General features: G+C 45.6%; 1 pseudogene; it reads right to left on the minus strand.

Annotated features, from left to right (window-relative positions):
* Positions 1–8349: 8349 nt before the first annotated feature.
* Positions 8350–9793, minus strand: LOC125519622 (annotated as a pseudogene).
* Between the last annotated feature and the right edge of the window lie 1832 nt (positions 9794–11625).

Below are 11625 nucleotides of genomic sequence, written 5' to 3' on the forward strand. Positions count from 1 at the left end.
TATAGTACGACTACAATTGAATTGGGGCCAAACACATGTCAAGCCTAAACTGCAATTATGCATGTTTGCAAATCCTTCCTTTAGGGTACAGTGGCCAACTCAATGTCAAGGATAGAGATCACAAAAATTGTCTTCGTGCAGCTCAATGCATAAAGGCTTCAGGTTACAGCAAAGTAACTCAAAGAATATAAACCACACATAATGTCTCCCTGCAGCTACGCTATCAACCGTTTTCTCAGTGACAAAGGCGTACAGCCAAGGATAAAAAAGATGATTTCCAAAAATCTACAGGAGCAGCACTTTCAATGTATTCCGGTTTGCTGGTTTCCAAAAATCTACACGTAACGTTTTGCCAAAAAATCTACAGTACATTGCTAGCAGTTTGCTTCCTGAATCAGTGGCATATACAAAAGAACAAGGTTTTTTTTACCTTTTGAGAATGAGATACTCTGTACTAGTATGATCAATCTACTAGTACTAGTAGCAGTAGCAGAAGAAAATGTCAACTACCGAAAATGAAACTGAACATGATTAGTAGCAGAAAAAGGGATGCCAAGCCCAGTTAGTCCTCAGAGCCCCAGCACCGGATTTGGGTATCGCCCCTGTGAGGACAGAGGGCACGTCCGAGCCATTCATCGCTACACCTCTCGTCGCCCACACAACCAGGAAGGGGAGCCACCACCATCGCGATGGTGCTCGCCGACAGGCAAACCATGCGGACCGCCATATGGACCTACCGCCCTGGCATCCCTGTCGCTAGATATTGAACACCGCTCACTTCACAACGCACTCAACCATAGTAGGAGGAGCAGAGGCATACCAACGATGAGGGGGGTCAGGCAACAGGGGTTGCCCCCCACTAGTAGAAAACGGAGCTTTAAAACCGGTTTGTAAGGGCCTTTAGTGCCGGTTATGGAACCGGCACTAAAGTGTGGGCACTAAAGGCCCCCCCCCCTTTAGTACCGGTTCGGCACGAACCGGCGCTAAAGTGTGTTACCAACCGGTACTAAAGGTTTTTTTTATTTCTTTTTTTTTGAAAATTTTGGAAATTTTTTTTGATTTTTTTTGATTTTTCTGAATTATTTGATGATTTAGTCTCTAATCACCTCTCTTAACTGCTCAAGTGTGGATCACTCATTCCAAATCATCTAACTTCCCGATCGGTCACCCATCCCTCTCACTACTCCAGCCCGAGCACGCTTAACTTTTAGGTTCTATTCTCCTTCGTTTCCGAGTCTGCACTTGTTGTTTTCCTGACAATAGTAAGATGTCAATCCTATTAACCCTCAGGAGTTTAGCTTGAGCATGAAGTCACACATTTCACCGTTTGAGTTTGAAACTATTATATTTCTAAAAAAACAGTAATTATTTAGTAATGCTAATATTTCTTGAATAAGTTTGACCATAGTTTGACCACAGTTTGACCATAGTTTGACCAGATTTGACCAAAATTCAAAAAATTGAAATAATTATTTAGTAACACTAATATTCTTGAATAATTATGTAGTAACACTAATATTTCTTGAATAAGTAGTTTGACCATAGTTTGACCACAGTTTGACCAGATTTGAACAAAATTCAAAAAAAACTGAGATACTTATTTAGTAACACTAATATTATTGCGTAATTATTTAGTAACACTCTATATTTCTTGAATCAGTTGTTTGACCGGTTTGACAAGATTTAACCAAAATTCAAAAAAACATAAATTAGAGCATATCTTTTTTTCCTTTTACAATTTGTCATTTCAAAAATTGTCCTAAACCCTAAACCCGAGACTTAAAACGTCGGAAACTCCATGCTAAACAGTAAAAACTAAGGGTTTAGACCATAAAACCTAACCCTAAACGCTGAAATCTAAACCCTAGCACTAAACGCTAAAAACGTCCAAAAAAACGTCTAAAACGCCCAAAAACTATATTTTCCCTTTGGAATTTTGTGATTTTAAAAAATTGTCGAAACGGATCAATCTTTTTGTTCTGCAAATTTTGATATATTATATGTATTTTTCTGAATTAGGATGATTTAGTTATGATTTTTTCAAGTTTGAAAATTGCCCTATAGTGCCGGTTTGTGTCTCCAACCGGTACTATAGGTCAGACCCCTTTAGTACCGGTTCATGGCACGAACCGGTACTAAAGGTTAGACCTTTAGTACCGGTTCATGGCACGAACCGGTACCTAAAGGTGATCGTGGGGCCCCGGCCTGACGCCAGCCTGCCACCACCCCTTTAGTACCGGTTCGTGCCACGAACCGGTACTAAAGGTTCAACACGAACCGGCATTAGTGCAAATCCGTTCGAACCGGCACTAATGGTACCATTAGTACCGGGCCAAAATCAAATCGGCACTAATGTGCTTCACGTTTGACCCTTTTTCTACTAGTGCCCTCTCCCTCGCCTTGCAGGGGAAAGGTGAGGCGCGTGGCAAAAGCAGTCACCTCGAGAGGTGTCCGGCTGCGTAACCGCGTTATTTAGAAGCGAGCCTTATTTTGGAATATTCGTGGTCTCGGCCGCGCGGGGTGGCATACCCAACTTAAGGAGTACATGCGCAAAGAGGACGTTGATATCGTAGGTCTTCAGGAAACGATTAAGGCGGATTTCGGTTTTCACGAGTTGCTTTCTCTAGACCCGCTGGAGCGCTTTGAGTGGCAGTATGCACCCGCGGTTGGGCACTCAGGTGGCATGTTGATGGGTTTAAGCCGCGCCTTGTATGATATTATCGCTTGGGATGTTGGTACGTACGTTCTTTATTGCTGCACATTTTCGCATCCATGCATCGCTTCGCGAGTTAGTTGTCATACAGGTCTACGGACCGGCCGATCACTCTCGATCGGCGGAGTTCTTGGGGTAACTCCAAGAGAAAGTCACCACGGTGACTGCTGCGGCGCTCCCTATCCTGGTGGGGGGGATTTTAACCTGATCAGGTCGGGAGCGGACAAAAATAACAGTAACATAAATTGGCCTCGGGTGTCCATGTTTAATACTGATATTGCCTCCATGGCCCTAAGGGAAGTGGCCAGGACGGGGGCGCGATTCACATGGACAAACAAGCAACTTGTCCCGATCCGCTCGGTGCTGGCTCGGGTGTTCATGTCGCCGGAATGGGAAATGGGATACCCTTTATGCACATTGGTTGCGGAGACCCGCATTGGCTCTGACCATGTCCCGCTAGTCTACTCCTCGGGGGAGGATAGGTTGCGACGTAGCCCTCGCTTTTTCTTCGAAACGACCTGGTTTGAAGTGCCAGGCTTTGAGGAGATCTTCAAAGAGAAATGGTGGGCGCGCGTTAATCAGGTTGGGCCCCAGTGGGGCCCGATGGAGTTCTGGAACGCGGTCGGGGGACGACTCAGGGCTAGCCTCAAGGGGTGGGGTGCCAACCTAGGGAGGAATGAAAAAGAGCACAAAGCATCGATCCTCGCGGAGATAGCCAGGATTGATGCGCAGGCTGATGCTCGGGTCTTCTCGGAGCAGGAATGGGCCCATCGATATGCTCTAGAGGGGCAGGTCGAGGCGTTACTACGAGCGGAGGAAGAATATTGGCGCCGTCGTAGTGGTCTTAAGTGGAAAATGTGCAATTCTCAGGTTGTAATCGGAGCAGGGGCTTCTGTTGCGACAAGAGGACATCTCTCGCCACATCTACGAGTTTTACATCAAATTGATGGGGTCTTGCGAGGCCCAGGCGGCTGGCCTTCGCGCAGACGTGTGGGAAGTCTCACAACGCGTCCTGGAGTGTGAGAATGACGAGCTGAAGGAAATATGCCCTAGAGGCAAGAATAAACTTATTATTTATTTCCTTATAACATGATAAATGTTTATTATTCATGCTAGAATTGTATTAACCGGAAACATAATACTTGTGTGAATACATAGACAAACAGAGTGTCACTAGTATGCCTCTACTTGACTAGCTCGTTGACCAAAGATGGTTATGTTTCCTAGCCATTGACATGAGTTGTCATTTGATTAACGGGATCACATCATTAGGATAATGATGTGATTGACTTGACCCATTCTTTTAGCATAGCACTTGATTGTTTAGTTTGTTGCAATTGCTTTCTTCATGACTTATACATGTTCCTATGACTATGAGATTATGCAACTCCCGTTTACCGGAGGAACACTTTGTGTGCTACCAAACGTCACAACGTAACTGGGTGATTATAAAGGTGCTCTACAGGTGTCTCCGAAGGTACTTGTTGGGTTGGCGTATTTCAAGATTAGGATTTGTCACTCTGATTGTCGGAGAGGTATCTCTGGGCCCACTCGGTAATGCACATCACTATAAGCCTTGCAAGCATTGCAAATAATGAGTTAGTTGCGGGATGATGTATTACAGAACGAGTAAAGAGACTTGCCGGTAACGATATTGAACTAGGTATTGAGATACCGACGATCGAATCTCGGACAAGTAACATACCGATGACAAAGGGAACAACGTATGTTGTTATGCGGTCTGACCAATAAAGATCTTCATAGAATATGTGTGGAGCCAATATGAGCATCCAGGTTCCGCTATTGGTTATTGACCGGAGACGTGTCTCGGTCATGTCTACATAGTTCTCGAACCCGTAGGGTCCGCATGCTTAAAGTTTCGATGAAAGTTATATTATGAGTTTATATGTTTTGATGTACCAAAGGTTGTTCGGAGTCCCAGATGTGATCACGGACATAACGAGGAGTCTCGAAATGGTCGAGACATGAAGATTGATATATCGGACGACTATATTCGGACACCGGAATGGTTCGGGGGGTTATCGGATATATACCGGCGTACCGGGGGTTACCGTAACCCCCGGAGGTTATTGGGCCTCATGGGCCCAATTGGTGGAAGAGGAGAGGCGGCCAAGGGGCAGCCGCGTGGGCCTCCCCCCCCCAAGTCCGAATTGGACAAGGAGGGGGGCGGCGCCCCCCCTTTCCTTTTCCCCTCTCTCTCCTTCCCTCTCCTCTCCTAATCCAACAAGGAAAAGGGAGGGATTCCTAATCCCGGTGGGAGTAGGACTCCTCCTGGCGCGCCCCTCCTGGCCGGCCGCCTCTCCCCCCTTGCTCCTTTATATACGGGGGCAGAGGGGCACCCTAGAGACACAACAATTGATCTGTTGATCTTTTAGCCATGGTGCCCACCTCCACCATACTCCACCTCAATAATACTGTAGCGGTGCTTAGGTGAAGCCCTGCATCTGTAGAACATCATCATCATCACCACGCGGGCGGTGACTGTGGGATCGGCGCTGAAAATAGGAAGCCGACGGCGGTGGTGCTGAAGGACTGAGGCACTGACGGAGCCAGGGGGCGAGGTGGGAGGTTGAGGAGGGCGGCAAGCGACACGGGGATAGACCCGGAGCTGGCGGCGCCCGAAGCGGAAGCGGTCATGGCGCCGGCAGCGGCAGCCCTAGGGTTTAGGGTTTTGGTGCGGCGGCGGGGACGGGTGGGGTGGAGGTGGAGGACCTAGGTTAGGCTCGATACCATGTAAAACGTAGGTTTGGGGGAACTGGCTCAACCCTTAAAGGGGTGGCCTATCACATTTCAATGATGACATACAGGTCCAATACCAATAAAGTATGATTTACACGGTAGGGCTACAATACGAAGTCTAACGTAGACGAGTGCTATAGCATGAACCGACGACAAGTAGCAGTCTGAGCCGTTAGAAGACTTCCACCTGCGCGCACTAAAGTGTCGATTTCTCCGGAAGTTTTAGAGTTTCAGCTCCTGACAGGTACACATCTCTGTGCACCCCCACAATCATCACTCTGCAGTTGACAAAGGTACAAAGCTTCTCTTCCACAGGTGAGTGCCAAATCTGTTGACCTTGGACTGTCAGGAAACACCACTACACGGTACTACTGTCATCTCCCGCACTCAGCTATGCTCTTCTCTGAAATTCATTCCTAACGGCTGCTGTAACCGAATCTGAATGAATGAATCATGCCCAAACACCTGTCATCATGTTTGCAACACAAAAAAGCCTTGTTGCCAATAATACGAAGTACACAGCATATCAAGAATTTTCACTTTCCATTGGGAGTAGAATTTGCAGCTGCCTCATAACTAATAAGGCTAGCACCTTTATGCCAGTACAGTTGAAACGTTGGGTAGTGCTACAACAGGATTCTGGCGGCGGCGAGGGGAGGGGATGGTGTAGGAGGCGGCGCGCGGGGTGGGGGCTAGGGTTCCCCCGCCGCCTCCCGCGAGAGCGAGCGAGGGACGCCCACATTTCTACTAGCTAGGTCTATCAGTTTAATTGCTTTCTGAATATCTTAACAGTGTTGATTGGTATCAGTGACATATCACAAGAATCGCCTTTTATATATCTCGACAATGAAAGAACAAACTTTTGACAAGCAGGGAACTTGGAAACCACAACACTTGCAGAACATCTTAGAATGAAGCTAAGCATGTAGCGGAAAAGAGGGTACCAAATGAAGCAGTAGTGTCATTCCTAAAAGAATAGCAGTTGAGAATCCGTGTCATTCTTTTTATGTACATTGCTAAAAGCTAGGTGCTGAGTGTCATTCCTAAAGAACAAACTCTTTCATTCTTTTCGCAAATGTTAACGCCCACACGTGTGGGCGTTTGCACATCACCCACACACCTCTATCACCACTCATTTTGACACGTATGAATAGATGACATCAGCAGAATTTTTTTTGGTTTTCGGCTTAAAAATGTTGTATCTCCTAAATAAAAAAGCGAACTAAAAATCTGTTTTCACCATTAAATCCGTCTCGATGAGATCTTCAAAACTAGACCCCATGTTGATATGTTTCGACAATTTTTTTTGCCAGAAGTTGCCACGATGTTTACACTGCAGTTGCCATATGGCTTAAACTAAAGTTGCCATGTGGCAATTTTAGTTTGTAGATCATGGCAATTTTAGTATTTTGATGATGGCAACTCCAGTACTTTGACCATGAAAATTATTTTTTGTATGAACCGTGGCAATTTTACGTGCATGTATCATGACAATTTTAGTTTATGGTTCATGGCAAGTCTAGTTTCTTAATTCCCCGTTTTATAAATGTCAAAATTTACTTTTAAATGTAGAAGAAAATAGCTGAAACATATCATGGCAACTTCAGTGTAAACATCATGGCAATTCATATGCAATAGACATGGCAACTCTTAATCCAAAAAAAAATTCATCAAAACATATCAACATGGGATCTAGTTTCGAAGATCTCATCGCGAGGGATTTAATGGTAAAAACGGATTTTCAATCGGATTTTCCGTTTAAGAGATAAAACATTTTAAAAACTAAAAATTCAAAAAGATTCCTACATGCATGCATGCGATGAGATGGCAATCTGTTTACATTAGAGACGTGTGGTGCGTCTCCCTTCGCACCACACGTGTGGCAGTTAGCGCGACCCTTCTTTTTTCAAGAATTAACTTTAATATGCGGGATACAGGGGAATTGAGTATCAACTTTTCGCCCTGAAGACATTACTGACATTACTTGAGAATCATGAAAAATGAAGATTGATAACTCACTCACTACAAGACTAACTCACTGCCATTACGTTCACAGATTCTTAAGGTTTACAGCAAAATCGGCTGAAAGAATATGAATCACCAAATACTCTGCCCCCATGCAGATTGTCATTTTAGCCGTTTTCTCAATCACAAACACTTACTGCCAACAGTATAAATATACATAAAACAATTGTATTCGCCAAATATATGACAGCAAGAAGAAAGTCGAGTTGATCAAACTTTAGTCTTTTCTCCATTGCTAGGTTAGATGCTATATATGACTGCAAGCATACACCCGAGCTGGGTTAAAGCTAGTGTTTTGTCAAGTATAGCTTCCAATTAACTATCCAAATCGTGCGTGCTATTGAACAAATGAACAATCAAAACAATTTCCAGTACAGAAAGGGAATTACACAGAAGAGCCAGTCAGTTAATAGGTAATTATTTCCTTAGCGTGCTGCTAACAGGTGCAAGCATCGGCCATCTTAGTTTCTATCTATGTAGATTAACGTATCACCAAAGGATATAATGGTACCCAGTGACATAACTTAATTAGCACCATAGAAGAAGAAGGAACTAACAAGAGAACTACGACTTGAAGCACAACTAATAGCAGAGGAAAAATAACATGGTTTTAAATAGCCCGCTATAGCTCCGCTATAGCACGCTATAGCATTTAGAAGAGGTTCTGCGCTAAGGGTATTTTATCCAAACATATGAGCAAACATTTTAAATAGCTCGCTATAGCATCGCTATAGCATTTAGAAGAGGTCTGCCGCTAAGAGGCTTAGCGCGCTATTTAAAACTTTGAAAATAATTACCAAATTGATTCACTGGACATAATGATCTAGTATATGATCTCCCTAGCTAGCTAGCTAGCTAGCAAGCACCTTCTCCTTTCCTCGATCTGCTCTTAACCGTCCAAGTGTTTCTTGTTCCTTGTTTCCATCTCCTGAACCAGATGCAACTACTGCTGCTTGTTGCTCCTCCTCTGCAGCCATTGTGTGGACTAACCAAGAAGAGATATTAACATGGAATCAATAGGATAGGATGGGATAACTGAAATAAAGCATTAATTCGAACAAGTAAATTAAAATTTGTGTTATTTTACCTCCAGATTCGATCAAGTGCTGGGACAATGCATCCCTCACCCTGATGGCGTCCTCGTCTGCTACTTGTCGCACTTGCTTCCTGTAATTCTCCTCCTGCTCCTCCATCACCTCCTCTTCCTTATCCTCCTTCAGCTCCTCCATGTCTATCACTATGTTATGCAACTGGCAGCACGTGTTGATTGTCCGGTTCATCACACGTTTATTATTTGGATGCCAGCCTTCTCCCTGCAGGCACTTCCACGTGCCTTTCAACCTTGCCAACGCCCTAAAAGTGATAGCTGTAGCTGTAGAATGTCTCCTGTTGAACTCCACTTTGGAGTCTGAGCATGGCAGGTCATCATTCTCAAACTGGTAAGGTGTCAGGAGCCAGGGACAAAGAGGGTATCCTGCATCACCAATGATGTATTCCCCAACATCCGAGCCATCTGATAATTTCAGGTTACTGCCATTCAGCCAACCACCCCTCTCGTAGTCCTCCAAGATATCATAGTCCAGCCAAATCTCTGTAAACTTCATATCTGGATCAACGACGGATTGGACTACCACAACATCATTCTCCTCATGGTCACGGTTTTGTGATCCGAACGTTATGCGATCCGTATGTACAACACCACAGCAGTTTGGCAGGCCGTGGATCTTGTCAAACATGTGCTTGATCTTCTCCATTTTCGTGGAGCCAGGCAGCTGCAGTGGTGCATTGCTCGGTCCCACATAGCCTCAACAAACGCCTGAGTTACCAGCGAGACAGTTGACTTGTTCACACCAAGAGAGGATCCTACGGTAACCGGAGAGCCACCAGAGTTAAGCATTCTCAGAGCGACAGCCACTCTGTCTTGTAAAGACAACACTCTCCCATCGACAAAGGTGGGCTCCCTTGCCAACATATCTTCGAAAATTGGGATCCTCACCAAGCTGCAGACATAACTGAAGGTGCTTCTTCTCATTTTGTACACAGACTCAAATCCTTGTGCATCCACGATAGAAGATGATAAGGTTTCTTCACGGAAAGAAAAACACAAAATTGGTTACATGATACTCTAGGTAAGTTAAACTCGAGAAAACCTAGAAGAACAAGTAAGAAGACAAATATTTGGCAACATGCACTAGGAAGGTACATAATATATCTGGTCATCATGCAGTATATATGGATGAAAAGCAGGAGATAAAATCAAGGGATAATTATCCTTTTACCCTCAGTGGTGTCCATGTGCTCAGTTTTGCCCTCAGATGCGAATTGTCCTCAGTTTTGCCCCTAGTCCGAGCACAGCAACTATGACGAGGCCAAACGGCCATATTTGAGTCCATTCCGTCCGCCGGCGTTAGTGATTGTGGGTCCGGAGCTTACACGTGGGACCGCGTGGACGTGGGTCCGGAGCTGACATGTAGGCCTGTGCAACTAAATCCCCAAATCATTCTAGCTCACACCCATCCGCCCGGCCGGCTGTCCTGCGCCGCCGCCGCCGCCACCTGCGGCGCGGCCAGCACCTGCCCCGCCACCAGCTGCACGGCCTGCTCCACCGCTACCTCCGTGCGCCTACGCTCCACGGCTACCTGTGACGCCCACCACCTTCTCGCGACGCCACGGGTGGGGCGCCCGCCACCTGCTCGATCCGCGGCACGGCCTCCTTCCGTGCGCCCGGCCGGAGCGCTCAAAGGTGGGGGGCTGCTGGAGCTATTTGAACTAGGAGGAAGAACCCTAGGGCGAAATGATGAGCAGCGGCGACCCCGGAGTATTTGGCGAGGCAGGCATCGGGCCGGAGATCCGCCGCGTCCACGACTGGGTTCCCGAGGGGTAAGTCTCGCCTCTTGTTTAGATTGAGCTTAGTTCTGCATTTGAACACTCAATTCGAGTAGGTTTGCCCAATTAGTGTGCTGATTGCGTCTCTGTTTTTCGCCGGTTAGGATGGAGTTGCGGTTTGCTTTCATGGTGCACATTAGAAGGGATCGGTACATGTTCGATGCGAAGGATAAGAAGAAATACCAAGGAGGTTTTGATTATCGGTTGCCAATGGCTAGTAATTGGAGTTTCAGACAATTTGGGGAGGTAATTTGTAGCCAATACCCTTGGGGTTTGCTTGATGAAGTGGTATACAAATACTATGATGGGGAAAAGAATTGGGTGACAGTTAGTAATGATGAAGAGCTAGCTACCATGTTTTTTAGGCATAAAGAGGAAGATAATTTTCATGTGAGGCTGCAAGTTGATGTGCTTGAGCAGGCATTTGGACCTAGGATGACGGGTGCAACATCTCAGGGAGAACCAAGTCGTCGTAATGGCATCTCTAGCCAGAACAGTTCAGTTGGTGCACGGCGACGTGGTGGCTCGACAAGTGTGGGCAACAACAGTAGGGTCCCCCTTGAAGTGGAGCCTGATGGCTACAATTCTGGGGTTGATGAAGAGAAGCTATATTCTGATGTTATTCAGAATTTACGACGGGCACCTCGGACTGAAAACCAAGATGAGGCTCACAATGCAGTCCGTGTGGATGATGACGCGATGGGTGAGGACGAAGACCTTGCAGCTGTTGAATGGGACCCTTTGAACCCTCATATGGAAGAAGGTACAATTTTTGCATCCATGAATAAGTGGAGAAATGCACTTGTGACATACTGCATCAAGGTAGAACGTACTTTCAAAGTTGACTAGAGCGATCAAGTACGTTACAGAGTGCACTGTCCGACTGAGGGTTGTCCATGGAGGCTGCTTGCATCTAAAATGCGGAATAGCACTAATGTTCAGGTCAAAGTGAACCCTTTTAAGCACAAATGCTAGGAATCAACCCTTAGGAAGGATACAATCAGTAGAGCCAAGTCAAGATGGGTGGCAGAAGAAGTAAAGAAGTGGGTGAAAGAAAACCAGCAAGTGGGTCCAAAGGAATTGCAGAAGAACATCAAAGATAAGTTCAAGATAGATTACCATACATGAGGTTGTTCAATGGTAAACAACATGCAATGGATTCTATTTATGGTAACTGGCAGGAAAGTTTTCAATTGTTGTATTCATTCAAAGGTGAAGTGGAGAGGACAAGCCCAGGTAGT

Source organism: Triticum urartu, chromosome 7 (genome assembly GCF_003073215.2).
Source record: "Triticum urartu cultivar G1812 chromosome 7, Tu2.1, whole genome shotgun sequence".
In the NCBI taxonomy this organism is placed as follows: Eukaryota; Viridiplantae; Streptophyta; class Magnoliopsida; order Poales; family Poaceae; genus Triticum; species Triticum urartu.